Genomic DNA, 17,678 nt, shown 5'->3' with positions numbered 1-17,678 from the left:
TAAACTAATAAAGAGTAGATATCATTAACATTACTAGATTTTTATTTGCATTATTTCCTGACTCATCTCCAGTTCTGATTATACCAGTAAAGTATTATATAAGTTGTACTATAGATTCTCCCCGGCTTCCCCCGTGGACCTTATATAGCCTAAATAGCACTCAGGGATCCCGTACCTACATATAAATGATAAATTTTTGAAATCGGTGAAGTAACTCCCGAGATTAACGCATTCAAACAAGCAACCTCTTCGGCTTAATATTATTAGTATGGAATATAATATAAATAAGAAGTATAGATTATGAATCATTAAATGATTCAATGACAATATGCGATGTACCACTTTTTCACATATTTACCTGGTTTCTGTAAATGATTAATTTATATATACATATATAAATTACATTTTATCTTATCTCGTCTTTAAGCTCATTAAATTGAAATTAATGACAATACATGAGATAACTAAATATATGTTTGTTTCACAACAACGAATTATGATATTATCAGATATGTAGATTCTAACAATTAATTATATTTTTACTTTAGCATTCAAATCCACACGCAGAGCAAGGGAATAAAATTAGACACCATTACTGTTTAGCTACCTAACAACTTCAAGAAAAAAAATCATATCATAAAATAGCTCCGTTGCGATGAGATAGAATAAGGAGACAAACGAACAAACACGCTTTCGCTGTTACAACATTATACATAATAAAATGTATGCATCTATATAATTAATTATACTTTCATATAATTAAAATATACACGCGTATAATTATAATAAATTGGCAATCAAATCATTCATTTTGTTGATACAACCGACACCTCAGACTTAGTCATTACTTCAATTGATAAATTATATGCAATTAAACAAATGAAAACCTCTAATCATCAATTAATCGATCATTATCTATCTACATTTATTTAATGCATCGTAATTAATCAATTTCTGAATATACACATGAGTCTGATTTTGTAATTATTCTGTTCGCTGTATATTTTCTTATTGAGCATTCATTTTATTTGAATGTTTCTTAAATTACAAAACCAACCTTAATAACCAAATGAGGTTATTTTACTTGTAAATAAGGTAACATATATATTTTTAAATTGACACTAAAATATTAACAATTCGGTATTAAAAATTAAAAATGCGTTATTATTTAAATTAATATGAAAAGCCCTCGAGCATCAACAAGTAAATCTTTTCTACATAATAGTTCACCAACGCGCCTGGGGAGAAAGGTAGGTAAAGTGGTACTTGCACTCCAGATTATTGGTGGGACCAAATATCAAAAATTTCCTATCAAACACAAAAAGTATCATATCAATCGTCTAAAAACCCATAGGTTTATCGAGTAACAAAGCAAAAAACATACAAACGAATTGAGACCCTTTAACGTTTTTCGACAAAAAATAGACCAGTAGGTGGGTCGATACTAATCACCAATAAATATACAGTAAACGAAAATATTATATGAAAGTTGTGACTAATTTATTCACCAATAGGTTAAATTGACCGATCGAGCACTTACGAGCGTTACGCATTATCACGACATTCTCCATTATGTATGAAACAGAACAATTCACAGGTAGTCACTGATAACATTTCAAAGTAGCCCATATACGATCAAAGAGCTAGCCGACTGTATCGCACATCAAAACCGCCGACGGCCGTTACGGTAGCAGATATTTCACTAATATATTTATTGAAACACCTTTGATCTCGCCGTGCCCGATAATGGTTGCGATTTTGACAGTTTATTTGATATGATAACTGCTATAATTGACCGCCATTTTGCGAATATCTGTTTATTTACGTTACAATTGCTGATAGTATTTGTCTGGGGGATAATGAGTGTTCTACCTACGTGTAAAATCTATTATTTAAATTGTATACATTCATACAACAGTAACAGACAACTTCTGAACGTTTCAAAAATAATTAGAGAAATTGAGAAAAAGAAGAGACTATAAAAACAACGATTGACATTTGTTCATGCTCTTGTAAAACCAGTGGTATGATTTTGACCAAATTGCATAAGCTAAAAGACCTATATTAGGTTCTACTGATATACATGTTATGATACTCGAAACAAATATTTTTTTGCGGGTGGCACATACGATCGTTCGATCATTTTGCGAATATGTAATCAAATGATATATCATTAAATAGGTCTAAAGAAATTAAAATTAGGTCTCTCAATTTGGAAACCACGATTTAATTTCTCCGACCGTCTCTCGACCTCAACGAGTTTTTCGAGGTATACGCATGTATAGTCTTACAAATTTCCAACTGCCTCTTCTTCAAAAGAAAGTCCACGGCAGCGAAGCCGCGGGCGAAAACCTAGTCATTAAACGAAAAATCAACCAAATACATAATACATAGTATATATTTTTTATACAGATTCATATGTACAGCTTTTAGAGTAATTGGAAGAGCGAAGATGTCTGTTCTAATCGAGTTGAATCTCTAAATTCAGTTTCTATTTGCTATCAGCAAATCTCGCTTACGACTTACCAGTAAAATATTCTTATCAATTTAAATTATATCACTTTAGCAGTAGTCACTATATTACTCAAGATATATTTGATATCATTAGCTTATTACGTTTATGAGATCATATTTTAATGACTTCTACATCACTAAATTATGTGAAAAACCGAGTAGTTATTTCATAAAAGGAGTTAAACAAATATTAGTGAGATAGTTGTATTTCTACAACACTTCACAACAAAGTCCTAAAAGTGTTAAGTCGGATTGCTATACGCTATATATTATATTTAACATGATCTCTCGGTAAGTAGCATAAACGAAGCACGACGGATGACAGATTAAAATAGCCTCTATAAAATAATTGTAATTTTATAGCCGTTACTAGTGCTTTGATATATTGAATACTGGATTATGTTATGATAATAAAAGAGACAGCAATAAAAATAACAGCTATGACAAGTCTATTGTGACTTATTATCGTAGCGGGCGTATCAATGACATAGTTTTGTCGAGTGCAAGTGAAAAGAAATTTGGTTGAATAATGCACTTCATTCTCGAAATTAATATTATATTATCACACTTATATTGAATGAGAAAGTTTGTTTGTTTGGATGCCTGATCGTCAATCATGATGAAACTGCTGAATTATTTATGAAGTTATTTCATTTAATTTAAATTTAATTAGTTTAATCTTTGATGAAGTTTGGTATACAGACAGGATATGAGCACACTTGGGTGATAGGATAAATTTTATACAGAATAAATGCTTTCATGGGATAAAACAGGAATCACTATATTCGGGCGGAGCCCGGACGAGCGTCTAGTAGGTTAATAAATACGAAAGTAACGCTATATGTTTAGCTGTCTATCTTTGTCTTCCACACCTAAACAGAACGGATTTGGATAAAATTTGGTAAACAGAGCCTTTGGATCAGATCCTAAGAAGCATTTAGGAGTGATTTTTTATAGTCCGGAAATCCAAAATATCTCTGACTATCCATTTTCCTTTGATTACGCGAGTGAGACTGCGGGCGGAGCTAGTTACAAATATGTAATAATATGTACCCAATAGTTGAAAAGGACACTTATAATAGGCGTTTAATGTTATACTAGAACACATAACTTCCCCTATGGATTTGTACAAATTTACAAGTGACACTAAATATCTAATTAATTTTTTTTCTTTTTTCGGTATGATATTCAGCTATGATCTTAGTAAATAATAATAAAACACAATGTAACTTCTACAAAATATATTTAAAAAATATACTTTGTATTACAAATTGTTAAACTGTCAAGTGACAGTTTAACAATTTTTCTAAGCACGTGTTTCTGTTGATCGCAATTCAGAACATTTTAATGCACTTTATTTTAATTAACAGCTTATAAAATAACATCAGGAAACATGGGACGTATATGGTAGGTAGTATAATACAAAGACAGTACAAGAACGAAAATTAAATATTCAATATAATGAAATACCTTCACATTTCGCAGATTTTGATTAGTCCTTCTCGTACATAAACTCGCCGCAGCATATGACTCGCACCGTGAGCAAATCAAATGGCTAATGTGTCGGTGTTGTAACATAATGGATCCGTATAATCAGCGTTTAACCAGAAGTGGTTCATTTGCTATCAACGTTGTTACTGTAAGCCTAGATAATATGATAGCTATGTTTTTATGACAGTTCACGTATTATGTCATATGACACAGAAATGCCTGAATCTTTTGACTTAGAAGAGTCTATTTGAAAACTTAGTCGGTTTTAAAAGGTAGAAAACTGAGCTGGTGATTCGCTTGATAGTCGAAAAAAGCAAATTGCAAATAAAGAAAATTTAATAAAGTTGAAACGAGAATCACCTTAACATTATTATGTAAATATTTAAAAGAAAATATATTGTTATTGAGATAAAAGAAGGCTTAATTCTAAGTCGAGTTAAGTCGTCATGAATACGTTCTAAAACAAACTATGATTGAAGTGTTGGTGCGAAATCCTCCGACTTGGGTGGTCTTAAGTGGCGTCAAAGCATGTAAAAATCCTAGTCCAAATAAAACCCTTGCAATAATCAGCATTACAAGAAACATCTTTAACCGTCGAGACATAAAGGCTATAGTTGCGTGATTGATGTCTCTACTCGTGCACATCTTGGACAAATATTTACATTTGACTCATTTTATGAATGAAATTTCCAAACCGCAACATATTTTAGACATGGCATGTTGTTGATGGAATCCCTTGTTTTAACAATAAACTTTAATTTTTATGTGCTTAGGGTTTGGTCGAACCCTTGAGGTAACTAGCTGTTATCTTTTTAAATCATAAGATTCATCAATCGTTGGACTGTCACAATTATATTATGTTTATTTATAAGTCGTATATAAATTGTATTTATTTGGTGTCTGTCGTATTAGGTGAACCTACCTACAATTTATAAAACATAGTTTAGAGAGTGGAGACCAGTTATTTCCTGTAATCTATATTTCCAAATATCAAAAAGAAAATAGGTATATCTCCTAAAAACCTTAAGTATTTTTTCCTATTGCAGTTACTACAATATTATAGCTATTCCAAACAAATGGAATCTATTCAAAAATACAAGTATTACAAATACAATCGACACGTATGGCATGAAATACGCATCCAATATAGGTGTCAGTCAATACATTAACAATGCCTTCACAATCGATTTAACTAAGCCTCCGTCGATTGTCACCGTGCTTGAAAGCTATCGTCACTTCAAATACCGCATTATATCGATTTAAAGTGACGCAATTTCATGCATTTTGACTTAACACCGCTGCTACCCCCGTACGCACTTCAGCCCACACAGCTTGCTTTTAATTTAAAATGTGCATCAAGCCTCAATTCTTTTGAGATTGATTTCTTCTGTACATTCGTTTTGGTTTATACTTCGGTCAAAATTCCGGGTTTTTGTGAACGCATGTGTGTAGTGAGTCGTGTCAGTACACTCGGCATTTATCTTTACCTACAGTTATAGATTAAATGTTGATATGATAGGATAATATATAAATATAGTACTACACATATGCTCCTGGTTATTGAATGTACCCATAAAATATATACTACGTATGTTAAGACAACATATCTAAAGCTAAGCCGTATAGTTTCACCCGCGTCAGTCCGTGTCCCGTAGGAATATCGGGATAAAAAGTTGCCTATATGTTATTCTAGTTGTCCAGCTGTCTACGTACCAAATATCATTGCAATCGGTTCAGTAGTTTTGTGTGAAAGAGCAACAAACACACACACATCCTTACAAACTTTCGCATTTATAATATTAGTAGGAAGTAGGATGTAAGATTAATATATACATAGTCTTACATATCGTACATGTCCTAAGGCGACTCCGACGTTATTATTAGTCGTTTCACTCTTCAGAAATATCATAGGAAATATTAAAATCTTATATACGCTATACATCCATCAAACGCTTGAATTTCAAGTCTTACCTTCGTCGACTTATTTCATACTTTACCTACCAAAATTTCCTTTTATTGCCCAAACTGTACATTCTAATAAAATTTCGCGAAACATCGAACTAAATGAACCCATTTGAAAACAAATTACGTCTATCGGCATACAGCTTTCTCCATACAAAGGATACAGTAAGAACGGTACCTTTGTCGGTGCTTTTAAAATAATATAACTGGAGTAACGGAAAGAAAGTAGCCGGTTATAAAACTATTGAACGGTTGCACCATAAAGTTACTGAATATTGCCCTATAGCACCGTTTCCTAACTGTACTGGAGCAACCGGAGCACGTGAAAGCATTTTTTTAAACTTATTATTAACAAATTTTAAAAATGTATATTGAACGGGGGACTGGAGATGCCTTATAGATTCCTTTTCCAATAGTACGTTATTATTTTGAAATAAATTAGAAAGATACAACATGAAAATCGATTCTGTATAAAGGTAGATATATTTTTGTGTATTATAGGTATTTTTGTGTATAATCTATGTAATGTATATCTATTGTAATTAAAGTGTATGTTCGTCATTATTTGAGGTTTAACCACCTTTCAGAATGAACGACAAGTGATGTAATGGTACCTTGAATAAAATATTTCATTGTCTTGTATTACGTAGATCTGAAGAAACCATATTTCCTGTACCTACAAGTATGAATTATTTTATACAACGTTCTGAGTTGAATCTTTATTTTATGAATGTTTGAGAATGTTCTATCACATTAATCTAATACAAAGACTAAAACCAATAAAAAAACAAACGCATTCAATATTAATTTTATCATAGCACAGGTAACATTTTAGATAAATTTGCATAATCCACAGCAATAAACATTTTTACATTGTAAAATAAACTGTTAACAGCACGTTTTTTATCACAATTTCTCTCTTCTAATGCCTTTTGCGCAATAAACATTTCTCCAGCGAACTTTCATAGTTAGGGCAATAAAACATTTTTACATACTTATATTTTTACGCAATTTTCAACTTTGCAAAAACATTAAGAGCATTTTGTTACTGACGAACGGACTCAAAGACTGCCGCTAATGTCGTTAAGCAATATTGCTTTACAATTCGGAAGTTTACAATGCTATAGAACAGTAGGAACGAATTAGTTTATTGTAGGGAAAAATGGATGTTTATGATACACCTTTGTTTCTATTTCAAAACATAGATTGTTTGTAAAGGCACCGATTTCGAATGCTGCAGGGTGCACGGTTTTGGAGCATGCGACGAGCGCAAAGAATGTATATTGCTAGGACATTCACTATTAAAGTACATGTTTTTTATAATGAAAAAGAGTCGTCACAAGATCACCCTTCAATTTGATTCTTCTGGCTAGCTTATGGTTGGCTTTCGCATTGCTCTGCTTGCTATAGCTAACCAGCATTTGCTAGCAATTGAATAATTGTAGCATGATGCCTTGGATAATAATTAGGTACCATAATCAGTATATGCTTACTATATTTTAAGATAACATCTGAACTTTTTATATGTTAACATACTACAAAGAAACTACCTACTATATAGATACAACTAAGTGATCGAAACTTGAAAATAATAAAAAAAAGGTTCGCGTTATCAATGACACTTAACACATATGCAAGTTTACTACTTTTCAGAGATATTCATGAACAATCTTAGAAAAATTACAGAATAAGTCACACTCAGCTTAGGTTTGAGTTCTATATACAATAGATAGAAACTTCACATTGCTATTTAATAACTGCATATTTAAAATTCCTACATATATTTTTATTTATATCAATGTATGAGCGTGGAATGTAATTAATGATGGTGTAAATGGTATTTATTAAATCTGCAGTAGGCAGGTAGGTTAAAGCTATGTAAAATTTAAAGCTATTTTTTATCTAATTTATTTAACAGATGTGTTACTGCCCTTATCGTAAACGTATTAGATAATAATGAATCCTTAAATTGTACAATTAAAAGTTGCCCTAAAATTAACGTTCGAGATCAAAACGATATCAATAAAATGTATATTTTCAATTAGGAAATATATTGAACAACATTTAATCCTATAGGCGTTACATCCTCCCTTTACAAGCGTATAATGGAACTAATTTGTTGTTCAAACAGGGGTCCCTACACCAAACATCACATTAACACTACCATCGCCTACCCAGAACTACCAATGTGAACCTTAAGTTCTTTGTTATAGACATCAAATTAATGTAACCAGTTCCTTTACAAAAACTGCAGATATATTTGACACGTACTGAAAGCAATTGTCAGCCGCAGAGGAACAAATTGGCATAAAATACATCGTGATTTTAGCGTTATGTACGGGATTTGTTTTAATGGTTACGTTGGATTTATTGTCACTTAACGTTGGAGATATTATTAAGCGATAACTCATTTATATAGTAAGGGAGATAACTTGTGAAATATGAAAAAATGTAATAATGGGTTCTGTAGTACGAATTTACATTCGTGCATACGCATGAAAACTATCTAGTTTTTTAATATATATTATATTATATCCATCTATTATCACCATTAACAGGCCATTCATGTTCCCTTTACTTGTGCTTTAGCAATGCTTGCCAAGTTCTCTACCTAAATTGTTACATTTCCTTTTGCAAGCATCATAAAGTTATAGTATCATGACTAATACGACATCACACATCTAGGTACAAATAAAAATGATGTCGCAAATGTATCAAAGCCTAAACCCGAGAGTGTGATAGATTCTCGGTAAAGCTTACAACTAAAGTAATACTAGTCACTCAGTTGCAGAACATGCCACGCCACGTGTGGGACGCCATAAGCAAATGTGTTTCCATACATGAGTGCAAAAAATCATACATTGTACAAATATTTGTAAGCAACAACAACAATAGACCAACCCGAGTAAGTCTAGCTACAATCGTACTAATTAAGTTCTATGCCTACGAAAATCAATAGGAATATTATATATATATATACCTATATGTATAAACAGGTACAGGTAGAGATAAAGCTAATAAAAGCTGGTCTAAAATACATAGGTTTAAATTTTTTAGCCATGCCAATTATAGAATACATTAAAAATCTGCCTGTTAAGTATACATTAGCCATTGTTACACGGTATTTCGCTAAAATGGCATGAGTATAATAACCATTTAGCGATTCTAAAAAACTAGCAACCCCTTTTGCAATCCTTTAACTGCAAACCTCAATAAAACAACGCGAAAACATAAAAACTAACGGGTTTCACAAAACATAATTGCAAAAGGGTTCATTAGGCATTCGCGAACATAAACCATGCAATAAAAATCGTTCGCAACAAATCGCATAACTGTGTTTGCAATATTGTAAAATAAAATAAATGATTGAAGGTCGCTAGATGAGGTACAAGGAATTAACGGTTATACAACTAAGAAATGCAAGGGTAATAAAGGCGATTATTCTACAACATCTCGGTCCGGGAAAGTTCCGAAAAGTAATTTTATTTACCCTTTTACTTACCGTAACAAGGACCGTTTTGTTTACGGTTCAAACAACGGCAATAGTTGAAAAGCACCGCTAGATGAATCAAAGGAGAAAGAGTTGCATTTATTTGGAACGGGGAGACAATGAACAAAGCCCTGTGACAAACATTGTGTCGTTTGCGCGAAATGGTGTAACCATAAATCCTAAAAGGGTAGTCGAAGAAAGGGTAATTAGGATGTAAAAGTGAATTTCTGTTTGTGAAGCATTCGCAACGCTTATTAGTAAGAAAGAGGTTATTTATATACTTTCACTGGACTATTTTCTATGGAATTTATCATTTATCTAGTGGAACTAATGAGAATTCAATATTTAGTGTATAACTGATGAGTTGAGAAGTGATTTTAAGAATGAATACTGTTAAAGACACCAGCAGCAGTTGCAGAAGCATATGTTTATAGTGTTCATATATTATTTTTGATTATGAAGTGAGAAAGAGTGAAGAGAGAAGTGGCGTATTACATTTTATTACACGGTTTCACATTTCTAATAAAGCTGATAGAACGCATTGTGCCGTGCGGTTTCACTTAAGAACGAATCAGCGGGCAAAAACAAGTACAGTATCTCTATAGCTTATGTGCTATCCTGTTACATAAGCTTCCTTATGCCGAGTATCATAAAAATTCGATAAGTGATTTTCGTGTCAAAGAGTAAAAAAGGCAGTACCATACATTCTTACAAATATTCGCTTTTCGAATAATTATTAGTAATATATTACACTACACCTTCGAATCTAAAATAAAATAAAATACTAGACTGTACTCAATTAAATAAAATTAGCCATATCAGTGTCAGGCATTTTATATAATGCCAAATTAAATAAACATATGTGATATCTATCAAAATCATATAGCTGTAATTTCAAAAAAATTTCATCTTTACAATTCACAAGCGTGATCATTTTGTACATTCTTAAACTGCTTAGAATGTTCGCAAATATCAACCTTAACAGTTGTGTGGTTGAAATTAATACACACAATTTTATGTGTTTTAAATCAACATTAATCTAATGCATTTCTGTATTTTATGTCTTACTCCATCTTGCTTAATTTTTTTTGCTTTAACAAATATAATTGCCAGAGACTCGTGCCTATTTTAAAATCGTTTAGTGAAGATACAATTATTTACTAATGGCAAATGTTCTAAAAAACGAAAGCGTTCTAAAGAAATATTAGTCACACGCCAAAAAGTGACCTTTAAAAGCGAAACTTTTTATTGGAGCACAAAACACAAACAAAGCCTTTTACATCCACCATTAACAAAACATTGAAAGTAAGAACTGTACGACTACTATGGAAGTCTGTTCTAATAAAATAACCTAATTTTGAATATTTATTGGTTCTCATAAATTTAGAGGAGCAAAAAACACGAGTAACTGTCGCTTGCGAGGCATAACGGACCTTAACTTTGACAAGTTACAAATGCTGAGAATGGCATTCATTCCGAGAAATGTAAACCGAAATTTTGACTAAATGCGGTGTGTTGATCGTTGGACAATGGACGTGGGGTGTAAGCGTGCCTTCGTATTTTGACCAATTCAATAAGCAATAAGAAAAGAATCGTCACCAAGGTAATTATAAGAGGAATAGTTGTTCTAACTGTAGCCTGGCGGGGCATCGCCTTACAATGTATGTAGGATAACGCGCGTGCATTTGTACAGTTTTGATTTGAGCGCATTATGGAGAGGACAATGCGTTCTTTGAAAATGAAATTATGTGTCAACGTTTCACTTTTTTGAAGCTCTTTTTAGGTTGTGTTTAGGACATACCTATCTCAAAAAAGCGTATCGTTATTTTCTATGAAGTCAACAAAAATTCTCAATCTCTCAACGTCGAAGACGATAAATTTATATGATATCAATGTTAATATATAAATATGTACGTTTATTTTCTAACCTAATTTATCTACTTTCACTGTTAATAATCCTACCACTATTCATCAAAATGTGACTGTAAAAAATTTCACCACATGTCTATATTATTTCAAAGTGGCTTCTGTATTTACGCAGGGCTTCGGAGAAATGTCGATATATCTCGGCAGATTGAAATGAAACGTGAAATTGACCGTATCGCATGCAACATGCAGAAATTCTTGGATATATAATATTACGATTGGACCATTTTTTCAGTACATATGGCTTGGCTCTTGTAGATTAGTAACATAATTTTTGTTTTAGATAATTTGAAGTTTTCTATTTAATTTTTTAACTCAGAGTCCAGTATAATACATTAGAACTGATCTATTTGAAGTAATATTTTTATAAGTTGATTGAATGACTTAAATGAAAGACCGTATAAAAAAATTACAGTCAGAGATTAACAAAGAAAAAAGAAAAATAACAATTAATGTTGTTATTATATTTATCACATAATAATTATAATTAATAACTGTTTCATTACAAGCTTTGACAGTCCATTGAAATGAAAAATTTTTAGGACTCGGTATGCATTTCTTAGTGTACGCAATGGGCTTATAAGCAAATTATTCTGAGCGTAATATTTGCTGCCCGTCACTTAATAAATATTGTTATGTCCAACATACTATATAGCACCTAAGTCTCACACCGTGTATATTCTAAATTCGATTCTTTTCATCCCAATCAAATGAAAATAAAGTAGATATAATCAATGTAACATAATCGGTGGGCGGAAACTACATCTGGCTCCTTTATCGCGCTGCCACCCCACAGCTTCATCATTATGATCCATCATTATGATATGATACTATGGGAACATTTGATTGACGTTTCGTAACTATAAATACTTAAATGGGCAGTATTGAGTATGTATATTGACAGGCTTTTGGTTCAAGTGACACTTATTTTTTGATACACGCGCGTTTTAATGTTATTGACACAACTTTTATGAAATTTTATAAATTTCTATAGATCGATACATAAATGTATGTGTATATATATATATATATATACTAATAGAATATATTAGTATGTGTATATATATATATGCAAACAAAAGTATCAAAGTTGAGTAAGCAAGTTTCATGTAATCCACTCAATTTTTGCGTCCACTTATCACAGCAATATGTCGTTAACATTTTTTAGCTTCCCTTAACTTGTATGTGTCAAAAATAGTCATCGTCACTTAAAACCGAACACCTTTTCTGTGAACATTTTCACTCGCTTATCACTGCAGCTTAAAAAGTTGAAAACTGAAGTGGTATAGCTATCACATCAAGCAAAAGAAGCGCTGAAAAATATATTGAAATATCAGTTATAGTACCTACGTTCATGTATAAAAAGAATGAGCTTATCCTGAACTTATATCCGTTTTTTTTATCACGTATGGAATGTTGGAGATAACCATTAATATTTAAATACTTTCGACTGAAATCCTAGGTTATATGTAATAACAATATGTAAATAATAAAAAAATATATAAACTTTCATCTCCCTTTCGTATAACCCTATCTTCCCACAGATTTTAGAGGTTGTCATTATACATATAAGAAGGCTGAATAAAGCGCTACAGCGCTTGCTGTTACAGGGTTCCCTTTTCGGCCTAATGCGTAAGTGTGGAGCTATCTGAACTTGTAAATGAGTTGTGAGATAAGGTTATGGCAAGCAGGGAGGACATGTGTTTCGCGTTTTAAGGAATGTCAAGTATTACCATGATTATAATGTTGCGCTACTTGAAACTAGCGATGCAATGTCTTTTTTGCCTTTAAAATAAATGGTATTATTATAAATTGTTGACAAGATATATACTGTGTCTTGTTTCGCTGCTTAGCTACAAAATTTGCTATATATGGGTATATAGTGCATAGATTGGCTCTTGAATTGTTATTCTTATAAACATCTTAACAAGGGACACTTCTTTTTTAAATCACGAAATCGGTTTCATTCGTATTCTGTGTTTTGTATGTTGTTGTTTTGTAGTGCTGCAAGCTGGACACCTTTTGACTATTCTAAAATCGATGTCACAGGCCCATAAAACGGTTAAAGGGTTTGCAGCAAAAACCAACGTTCAGCGAATTGTCATACTAATAAATTTTATTTTAGAGGTATCGTAAAACATTGAAATACTGCTCTATCTATAAATTTTAAAACGCTCTGTTACAACTGTATAAGGTGCATTTTATTTTCGTCAGGTTTAAAGGAATCCAACTATAAACTTTTTGGAATAAAAAATTAAGAACTAATTGTTCGTCGTGTTTGGCTGTAAACTTAAAAGTTGGCTCGAATCGATTTAATTACCGATAAGCAGTGAAGGGGTGGTGGGTAATAAAAACAGTAGGTCACATTTTCGGTACATAAATTATATCGAAATTTATTACGTTTTTACTGTAAACTAAAAGGCATACGGCGCAGTAAAAACTTCGTCTGCATTTTGATGTAGGTATCTACTTAAACGATTATTTTGACTGAAGACGAGAAAACGATTCTAGAAAAGAAAATATTTTCTCATAATAGATTTGAGTACTACTACTATACTTGACGTCTTTAATTATTTATTTTATTTCACATTGCCATATATCAATTTTATCGAATTTACGCAATTACAATATAGGTACCAATCACTAAAAAAATTATACCTATTAGCAATCACGAAATCTCAATTCTGAGTAACGTAAAAAAACGTCTCGGCCAATAATGTTTAATGGTTTTCCTTTGAAAACAAAGCGTCGCATGAGCGTCGCATTGTGTTTGCTGTATTGACATTTTGTGTCAAATATCAATGATAATGACCGTCCGTACAAATAATGCATTTAACGCGTATTTCCATGTTTATACCATTGTGCTTTTGTCTTGCTACGCCCTGCTGTTGTAGACACAGCTAATAATTAGTTTGATACGCGTGAAGATACGGTTAAACTCAAACTCAAAACTCGTACAGTTATTTGTTTGTACACTTTTGAATTGTTGAATTTTCGCTATGTAACAATAATGTACCGCTGGTTTAAACTGTATACAATTCAAGTCAGTTTCGGTCAAGTTTTAGTCAGAATTATTTTATGTAACATTTATTCAACAGATTACGGATCAGAGTTCGAAGCTGAAATCCAATGTTAGACATGAAAGCTCTGATAGGTCCTTGCACAAATAAAGGTTTATGTAAATGAGAAGGTTTTGTAAATATTTTCCGATAGTTTATTTTGCTTTCAAATGTTGTGAAATGTGATAGACTATATAAGTAAGAGTATGGTAGAACCACAGAATAAATATAAAACCCTCTTGGACGTTATATTTCATTCTAATTTTGTATTCTACATTATTTATATTTGAAATATTTAGTATATCTGCAATTGTTATTCTTCCTAAGAATTAAATAACTTGACGATTCTACAGGTTATATTTAAATTGTGCTGCCATAAAATTCGTCATTTAGTAAGAAGTTGGCCATTACACGTTTTCGACCTTCTGAAAATATTGTCCAATAGTTATTATCCGTAAAGAATTCCCATATTTTGTTAAATATGATGTCTTTGTTCTTAAATTGTTTTACAGCGGCGGCGCGTGGACGGAACGCGACTTACGAAAAAATTGTACAATTAACAATTCTCGTTTCAAACAAAAACCGGTCAAAAAAGTCGCTTGAAGGTAATTTTGCTAGTTTGCGTTATAGTACGAACATTAAACTAACTATAGCAATAACTTCTGCTAAACATTTCTATGAGGCGATCGTGAAAATACCGAAGTATGCGTAAACGGAACGAATATTATAATTTGAGAGTTGTAGATACTTTTTAATGTATCAAATAAAAATAATAATAACAAATTAAACGAGCGACTTCACTCACAGAAAATAATTTATGGATCCCAATTCCCACGCAGAATTTCTTATTTACTCGTCAAATAAACGATAGCAAATTAATGTGCTATCACTAGATTGATAACGAGAGTTGTTAAAAAATACTGCAGGCTCCAGTGTAGATTTGCCTTATATTTCACAATCAATCTTAGGAAATTGTGTTTATTAAAATATACCATTCACCGTCACGCAATTGTTTTATGATTAAACGTAATTTTACTTTTCTTTCTTTTATTAAGTTCACATGTATGTATGTAAGCTACTCCTTTAGACTCAACTTCGATCCACTTTAAACGAACAGATTTAATTCAAACTTTGTACACTTATCAAGGATCGGTGACAATACAATAATTTTACTTTAGTTAACTTACTTTAGAGCCCAGAATTTAGTTCATTCTATCTTTAAGGCGTGTTATTTATTAATTGTGTGTATTGAGTTTGCATGATTCTGGGTATTTTCCTTTACAATAAAATACGTTAAACCTTGTTATGGATAAATATTGTTATCAAAGCATTGTACCGATCCTGCAATACATTTGCAAAATTTTTGCGGGAAAAAGAGAAAAGGCAGAAGAATCTTTATATAGTTACTCTAAGGATAAACTGACGTAAATACATATTGAATAACATTGGCATAACTTCCGATATCAGTTTGATAAACCAACGCTAGCTACTGACTATTATTAAAAGCATGGGAACGGATCGGTTGCTATCGGTCAAGTAGCGCGACCCAACGGCGGTGAAAAGGTCTGATCTTTAGTTTAAGATAAACAGAATATCAGAAGATATAGTCCTTGTAATGTTGTGTCTTTGAGTTACACTACAGACAACTAGTATAATTAGACCTTTGATGTGGTGTCCAAATGTATCCTTCATACATTTGGAGAGAAAAGAGAGAACACAATTAAGAGACCACAAGTTAGGATTTTTGATAAACTTATTTGTATGTTGTAAACTAAGCACTGCAACTAAGTAACTTGTTTATTGAAAGTTGTGTTTGATGAACCTAGTAAGGTATACAAAATGAAAACTTCGAAGGATAAGATTTTGGTAGTGTGTAGAAAGGCTCGGCTTCATTTATACAATTAATTTCTGTCTATCTCTATGTCTTTTGTGTGTCTGACTATTAAAAATGAATTTATTTAAATATTGACTTCATGCGTATAATATTATGCGTATTATAATATTATTAGGGTTTCAGTTGATCATCTTCATTATCATCATCAGCCCAAATTTTTTCAGGCAAATGGGTCTCCCGTGATGGTTCAGGTGAGTCATATGTGGTCGAACTTTTTGATTCTTCAACGTGCTGGTTTCCGTTTCAAAGAGAGGTAATGTAGATAATTTGCAGATAAATTGAAAAACCTATTTGTTTATTGCAAGCTCATCTCTCACGAGAAGCTAACAACTGAGCCACTATCGTTCTCCAGTAGAACTAATATATCATACATATTCAAAGGAAAAAAATCTGGCTTACTGCTACTACATTATGATAAGGAAACTTTGCTAACGTATATGAAAATATTATCGATTTTTCATAGCTTCTTTGAAAAGTGACTACCCACCGAATTTATAATCAGATGATCACGTATGACATCAACATATAGTTTATTCATTATGCTTTTCTACTTAATCATATTAATCATTCCAAAAATCTATATTTTCCTTGGATTGAAAAATATCTGTTTCTTAGGAAGCCCAGAATTACCTAGAAGTTATTATATTTAAGTTTACTCATACTAATCAGTGATTATACAAATACCAGTTAGGAAGTATTCAGTGTGATAATAAATTTCAGGTATTCATACATAATTCTATGTGGTTCCGCACATAAAATCATTTAAAATATGTATTGTACAGATAATACTTTCAAAGATCAACGATTGACTGTTATTCATAATTGCTACATATTCAATGGCAATTAAATTCCCAACAAATAAGCAGACCTACCTACATCATCATCATCATCATCATCAGCCCATACACGTTCCCACCGCTGGGATACAGGCCTCCTATGAGGGTACCTACATAATATTTTGTTTCTTAGTTAAATCCAAATTACTAAATATACATCCATAAAATTGCATTATGATGTCATCATATTTCTCTTATCGCCTCTACGCCTCTAACGGTATATAATATTTAATTTCATATTAGTGCACACGACGCAATAGCCTGTCTGCAGTCAGCTTCTAGTCACAATCTAAGTACCTAACTAGAAGCTAATATTGCGTAAGTATCCGCTGTAATAAGCCACTATGATCGAATTCACAAATAAAAAACAATATTGAGTGTATTAATCATCTTATTTTTGGTTATTACACATAATATTCAGAAGCTTATCGGTGGCTCTTGTTTTATCTTTCGATTTCCTCATTTGTCGCTGACTGTTTATTCCCTATGAATCAGAAATTTCAAAT

The sequence above is a fragment of the Zerene cesonia genome, chromosome 5 (assembly GCF_012273895.1).
Source record: "Zerene cesonia ecotype Mississippi chromosome 5, Zerene_cesonia_1.1, whole genome shotgun sequence".
In the NCBI taxonomy this organism is placed as follows: domain Eukaryota; kingdom Metazoa; phylum Arthropoda; class Insecta; order Lepidoptera; family Pieridae; genus Zerene; species Zerene cesonia.
The sequence above is the reverse complement of the archived record's forward strand: the minus strand, read 5'-3'. Positions refer to the sequence as shown.